Genomic DNA, 7,017 nt, shown 5'->3' on the forward strand with positions numbered 1-7,017 from the left:
CCGAGCAAAGGCTCATTGTTACTCTTCATCTTTTAATTGCCCCACGTATGTATTTGTTCTTACTTAGATGAAGAATATTTCAAGAATGAAATAATAATGACAATAGATTTAAAATAAAAAGATTATATTCAGATTACTAACTAGAAAAAGGGCCCTCCCGCTATTTTGGTCATGTATTTAGTAATGTAATTTTTATAAGTGTATTTTTTAGCTGGCCCGCTTTTTAGGAATTGGTGATCTGAAGAATACATTTACTTTTCTCATCTGTTTCCATTATAATTTAACTCCATCACACGCGATAATTATTTAGGACACTTAAAAACAATTATGGGATAAATTTTTATTATTTATGATCATTATAGAAAATATTTGGATATTGTCAAATATTGAATCCGAAACAGATAAATTTCCCCTTTCCTTAAGCATTGGAGCTTTGAAACGTCTTCATCGAGGGGATAGAGATGTTAAGGAGATGATCATTCTCGCTTCCCACGCTTTTTCTTATATGCTCCTCTAAAAAATAGATAGTAACTGAATTATTGTGACGTATAAATTATAAAGGAGACAAATATACATTTTTTCTAGGTTTCATGATTCGCCAGGCTTAAGCAGTAGAATCCCAACTAACTTGTTAAATATGGACCTCCACTCCTTCCTTTTTGTAATTCTCCCTCCATAGACAGCTGTATTGTATAAAAGAGATCAACTCTTTCTAGACTCTTTCTTGTTACTTTTAGAAATGCCATCAGGAAATGTGAGGTTCATATACTTTCTTCAAACCTATTCCACTCTCTTGCCTTAAAAAATTGAATATCGATAAAATTTCGTTTACAGTAAGATATTTCCTATGAAAACAATTTATTCTTATAAATCACATTGCTTACCCTGCTGACGATAGGTTAATTTTTTAACCGCCTAATTTCAAAATGACCTGTAAAAAATGAGTGGAAAGGATTAAAAAATTGATTACAAGCAACATCAATGATCAGACAACATTTCCATTTGAAATTTAATATGTCGACTTTATCCTTCAAGAGATATTTGCCTTTTCGTGGAAGCCATAATTTTCATTTGTACAACACTCTCGATTCGAGGTATACTCTTGTGTAATTCAGTGCACCAGTAAATAATTTATACTTATTTTTTATATATAATATTAATTAAAGTACTCAAGACGACAGATAAACAAAAAATAATTAATAAATGTTAGATGTAGATTGAAAAATTCATTCCTTTATTTAGGGCTATATTAATAAACCGATCACATGGAATGGGTTAGCCCCTGAGCAGTGAATTTATTTTCTTACTATATTCAAAACCTGATTGTGTGCTCATAAAAACGGAGAGTAAACTTGAGGATTCGTTGCAGAGTTATATTTCAAAGTCCTTGTTGGACACTATCTAGAATTGAGGATCGACAACAGAGGGATTCTTTATAATGTCCTCTGTATGTCCTTCTCCCGCTCCCCCTTGTTACAGCTGATTGTAGCTGATGTTATGAAACGTCCGGTAGGGGCTGTAGCCCCTCCCCCCTCAAAAAAAAAATTAAGGAAAAACTGGGTTAAAAATATTTTTTTGTAAGATTTATTTTCTTTAAAAAAAGTTTATTCGGGCAAATTATGTTTTTTAATAACTTTATTAAAAATTTAATATTCTAAATTAAATTTATGCAATTTTTTATGAATAACTCTGTTTTTGAAAAAATTTAATACTTGAAATTTCATTTTTTTCCTAAAAAATTTTTTTTTTGTCAACAACTATGGATTTTGAAATTTTTTTCCAAAAAAAATTTAATTTTTAGATTTTTTTTCCAAAAAATCCCAAAACTAAGCCACAAAAAAAAAACGTATTATATAATCTATGTAATCCTGGGACTCCCTTGGTCATGATTGCTAACCTGCTTTCCTCCAAAACATTCTTCAAATTGTAAGAGTTTTCGGTTTCTTTTTCATTATGCCCAAAATACACACGATTATCATCACTACATATATTATTCACCGCTATATGTAAGTAAAGAATGCTCAACTTCTTTTAACAATTATGTCAGTGGTCAAAGAAGTTACATATATTCCTACTTATATTGATCAAAGACGTCACCATTGTGGTGTTTGAAGGTAATAATACAAAAAGGCTTCTCTAAAAGAAGCCCTATTAATGAGTGATATATTAACGTGTATTCATCTTTAATCAATCGTGAACAAATTATATCGGGATTTTTAAGACTCATTAAAGCTTTTAGATTGTTCGTTGGCATTTACCGAGATATATAATAGTATATGTAATTATGTATATTACAATGCCATGGGGTTAAACATTGTACAATGTACTTATTTATAAAAGGTTTTCGTAATTTTTGAAGGCAATTGAAGAGATACTTAATAAATTGAATCAAATAAATGTCAGACTCTACTTGGAATGTTTTCAAAAAAAATGAAGTCGAATTTCAGTCCATACATAGATTAGACTGTTTCAAAATCCAGTCACAATATGATTTTAAACGGATGATAGCTTTTTCTCTGTATTAGTGCCAGTTTAAGATATTGGTGATGAATAAAAATTATAAAATGTGGATATTGGCAGAATACATTGGGATTAAATACTTAAATACTTAAGAATTAAAGGCAACACTTTAGAGTTTTTGAATAATTCATATTTACTAGACGTGTGCAGGGGGGGTGGAGGGGCTTATACTTCCCAAATTAAGGAATTTTTGCTTTAAAAAAAAAATGAATTATTTGTCAATAGCTATGGATTTTTGAAATTTTTTTCAAAAAAAAAATAAAAATTTCGTGAACAGCTCTATATTTTTGAAGAAATTGTACTAAAAATTGATTATTAGAATTTTTTTTTGTAAGTAGCTGAGGATTTATAAAAAATTTTTCAAAAAAATTTAATTTTTGGATTTTTTTTTCCAAAAAAAAACAAGGCCCCCTAAAAATAAAGTCCAGCGGATGCCCCTGATTTGCTTTATTTCTCCACTGATTATTAAAGTTAAAAATGAAGAAAAACTAAATAATCGTTATTTTATCATCAAATCTAATCAAACAACGTTTCTGCAACTTAAATGCACATAAACTTCAGTTACGAGTATATGTACACTTGAAACCTACTTAACTACCCTGAACTTTATAATCATTTTAGTTGTAAAAATGCTTGACTATTCAATTTTGTTTATAAAATAACAATTATTCAATTTGAGACAAAGAGTTCACTGCATTTTAAATTTCAATAATCAGTCAATATTGAAATGAAATATGTCCCCACAATATCTAACAATAGCCATATTCTTAAACACAATGATCTCCGTCAATATCAACTTCTCAGAAATAATATTAATCATCTTAGACTAACACATAAACAGGCAGATAAAATGCTGTTTTTATTGCAAAATGTCGTCGCTCCTGTTTTTTGAAACATTCTAATATTACCTTTGTAGAATAACATTGATTCATAAATAATTCTATAACTATCGACTTTTATAGTCTTGCTAGGGTATTTCCTTTATACTTGTTGGCTCTTAAGTACTATAATACAAAATTAAACGTAGTTCATTGTAGCAACGCATGACCTTTGTCTTGGACTGAATAAAATTTGTATCGATTTAACAATACTCTACAGAAGAAGAGTTTATACACACAACCACAAGAAGGAGAACGAAGAAAGGAGCTTCTCCAAACACTTAAATCTACAATTCAAAATACATTGGATGACGTAATATGTATCAAAAAATAAATTACGTTTCCAGACAAACACACAATTTAATCAAAAGTAATATAACAATTACTTAATAATAATTTCTTTGTGATTAACTGATCACCCATGTCTCTTTGTAAGGAGCTTTGTACATTCTTCACGATGTTACTTCGCAAACACAAAAATATACATGTTGTTAGACGTTGTCGGTGTTAATGTTTCTTTTTTACTATTCAGTGTTCTGAACGTTAATTGTTCAAATTTTATTTATCCCTTAAATGCTACTACCAATTGACTATAGGCCTTTTTCATGTTTCTTTTTTGGAAGAGAACAATAAAGGCAACATAAGTACGTAGCAAGTTGTTACATACAAATACTGTATCATGCCATTTTTTATAAGATAAGAAACAGAAAATAGGGCCAAAATCAATTAGTATAAATTAGCCAATCATACACCAATTCTTCCTAACTATAGAATTATTATTCAATAATTGTGAAGAATTGTTATTAGCAAACAGTGGCAAATTGAATCCTTTCACGTACAGTACGCTGAAAATAGACATCCGAAGATATATTTTAGTGTTGGTGAGGTAAACCCGTGCTAAATGTTGATTGGTTGAATTATTATTTGCACTTTTTAGCCTGTCAATAATTCTTTCAAAATTATTAAATAATAAAATAATTCCATAGTTGGTAAACATTTGCAAACTGCTACCAACTGATTTTAAGCCTTTTTTATGTTTCTTTTTAGAAAAAAGGTTGCAGAATTAAATAAAGGTTCCGACGTGTCTTAATTTCATATGCCCATATAAAATTTTTCATGCTCAAATAATTTTGTTATGATTCTTCATTAAAACATATTTATGAGGTTTCTTGATTTTCAATTATTAATTGTTCATAAACCAGCAGTGAGATGAAGGAAAAAAATCACAAATCCCGCTCTGTATAGAAAAAGGATATATTGGCGGGAATTTCTCTAAAGTCAATTCTACTCCGAGTCCAACAAGGACTTACACTTATTAATCCCGAGTAAACACTCATTGTTACTCTCCGTCTTTGATGAGAACACGCTTTAGTTATTGTTCTCTTCAAGAAATAATCTTAAGAATAGCTTTGGATTTTTGAAAAAAAAAATAATTTTCTGTAAATAGCAATAGATTTTTGGAATTTTTTTTCCAAAAAATTTTACTTTTTAAAATTTAATTTTTCAATTTTTTTTACAACAAATTTAATTTTCTTTAAATAGCCATAGATTTTTGAAAAAAAAATCCCATAAAATTTAATATTTGAAAAAAAAACTTCAAATAGTAAATTAAGTCTGAAAAAGAATTGTTGATTTTTTTTTATGAAATTTAATTTTTTTAAACATAATTGGATTTTTAACATTTTTTTGCAAAAAATTTAATATTACAAATTTAATTTTTATGACTTTTTTCCAAAGAAAAATAATGTTACAAATTTAATTTTTATGACTTTTTTCCAAAAGAAATAATGTTACAATTTATTTTTTTGGACAAAACCTTAATTTTATGTGAGCAGCTGTAGATTTAGTAAAAAAAAATTCAGAAAATTTAGTTTTTTAAATTGTTTTCCAAGACATTTAAAAAAAATTTCCAAAAAAAAGACATATTTTGGGGACACCCCTGGATTTACAAAGCTTTTTATTTTGGATTATGTTTATATTTGTTGGGAATAAAATACGCAAGCTGGTCAAAAAAAAAAAAAAAAAAAAAAAAAAGAGCTCGTTGTTAAAACTGAGTTGTCATCCGATACAAAAATAAACAAACGAACGACTTTGCTTTATTAACATAATTGATATTTCTGGGAGTGATTGTAAGGCATGAATATGATATGAATCTATATTATCATTGTCTATAGCTTTTATAGAAGTGGTGAAAGAAATCCACAAAACCAGACTTAATGATGATGAATGCCCCACCTTCAGTTCATCTTGCTCTTAATCGTTAAATCAAGCGCAAGACCAGAATCATTAGTCATTTGTTACACACACTCACACTTGAATGAAGAAAGAAAAAATACCACGCTCCATTTCATAAAATATCATAACAGTTAATTAATTGACTGGTATAAATCAAGTTATTAATAAAAGCAGAAGTAAACAATGGCAAAAATAAATGCAATGTTGAGACTCCACCTTTTTTCTGTGTTCTTCGTATGTCTAATCCAATTACTAAATACAAATTAGTATGCTGTATAAATATAGTTATTAAAGGCAATTATTTATTCGATTAGAAATAAAATCTCTTCGTTTAATCTTATTTACCTTGAACTCTAATTCCTCAAATAATTATCTGATAATATTATATGTACTGAAGTATATCACAGCACTCCCAAAATTACAATGTATTCTATTGTCAGCTGTAAATGTATCTCCTTATTTTCTCCTAATCAGCGTGCTAAACGTTGATTGGTTGAATGAGAATTAGCTCCTCTAAAGCCGTGAACAATTCTCAACAATTAACTCTATAGATGGAAAGAGGAGTTGCCCAACCACCAATTGAATTTGGGCCCTTTATTTGTTTCTTTTCCTATAAAAGGTTGCGTGATGCAATGAAAGTAACTCCGGGAAATTGATATATTATACGTAGCCCCTTTACAAATAAAATATTAGAAAGGAAGAAAAAAATAACGTCATAACTTAAAATAAAAGAAGTGTATTAAATGGGAACTGGGGCATTGATAAAAAGCAGTGATTTTAAACAACCTTTAGATTGCTACAGAACTTCTATACGTAATTTTAAAGGGGACAGTTAATTTTGCGTCCACTGGATTATATATATAAATATGTAATTTTTGGGAAGGGCAGGGCAGCTTGATAATATGATTTTTTTTTTTTTTTTTAAATTCAAAAAATTACAATTTGTCGAAAAAAAAATAAAAAAATTTAAAAATCCACAACTTTTCTTAAAAAATTTCAAAAATCAGTAGCTATTTTCAAGAAATTAAATTTTTGGAAAAAATTTCTATATATCCACAGAAAAATATTTCAACTATAATTTTTCAAATATAAAATTTTTGGAAAAAATTCCAAAAATCCCCAAATTTTCTCAAGAAATGAAATTTGTGGGATTTTTTTCCCAAAATTCACAGTTGTTCAAAAAAGTTAATTTTTTACAATTTAAAAAAAATTCAAATATATATTAAATTTTTTGGAGAAAAATTTCTTAAATCTATAGCTATTTACAGAAAATTAATTTTTCGGGAAAAAAAATTAAAAAATTTAATTAAAAAAAAAAAAATTTTAAAACTTAAATTTAAAAAAAAATTCAAATATAAAATTTTCTAGTAAAAATCAAAAATTA

The 7,017-nt window shown here is 27.7% G+C and overlaps 1 long non-coding RNA gene across 1 annotated transcript; it reads right to left on the reverse strand.

The window, feature by feature from the left end:
- Positions 1-373: 373 nt before the first annotated feature.
- On the reverse strand, positions 374-1,040 carry LOC121127460 (uncharacterized). Its single transcript, XR_005867846.2, has 3 exons — positions 885-1,040; positions 575-797; positions 374-513 (listed from the first exon to the last, which is right to left on the reverse strand). It is a non-coding gene; the product is annotated as an uncharacterized lncRNA (long non-coding RNA).
- Between the last annotated feature and the right edge of the window lie 5,977 nt (positions 1,041-7,017).

Source organism: Lepeophtheirus salmonis, chromosome 13, assembly GCF_016086655.4.
Source record: "Lepeophtheirus salmonis chromosome 13, UVic_Lsal_1.4, whole genome shotgun sequence".
Classification (NCBI taxonomy): domain Eukaryota; kingdom Metazoa; phylum Arthropoda; class Copepoda; order Siphonostomatoida; family Caligidae; genus Lepeophtheirus; species Lepeophtheirus salmonis.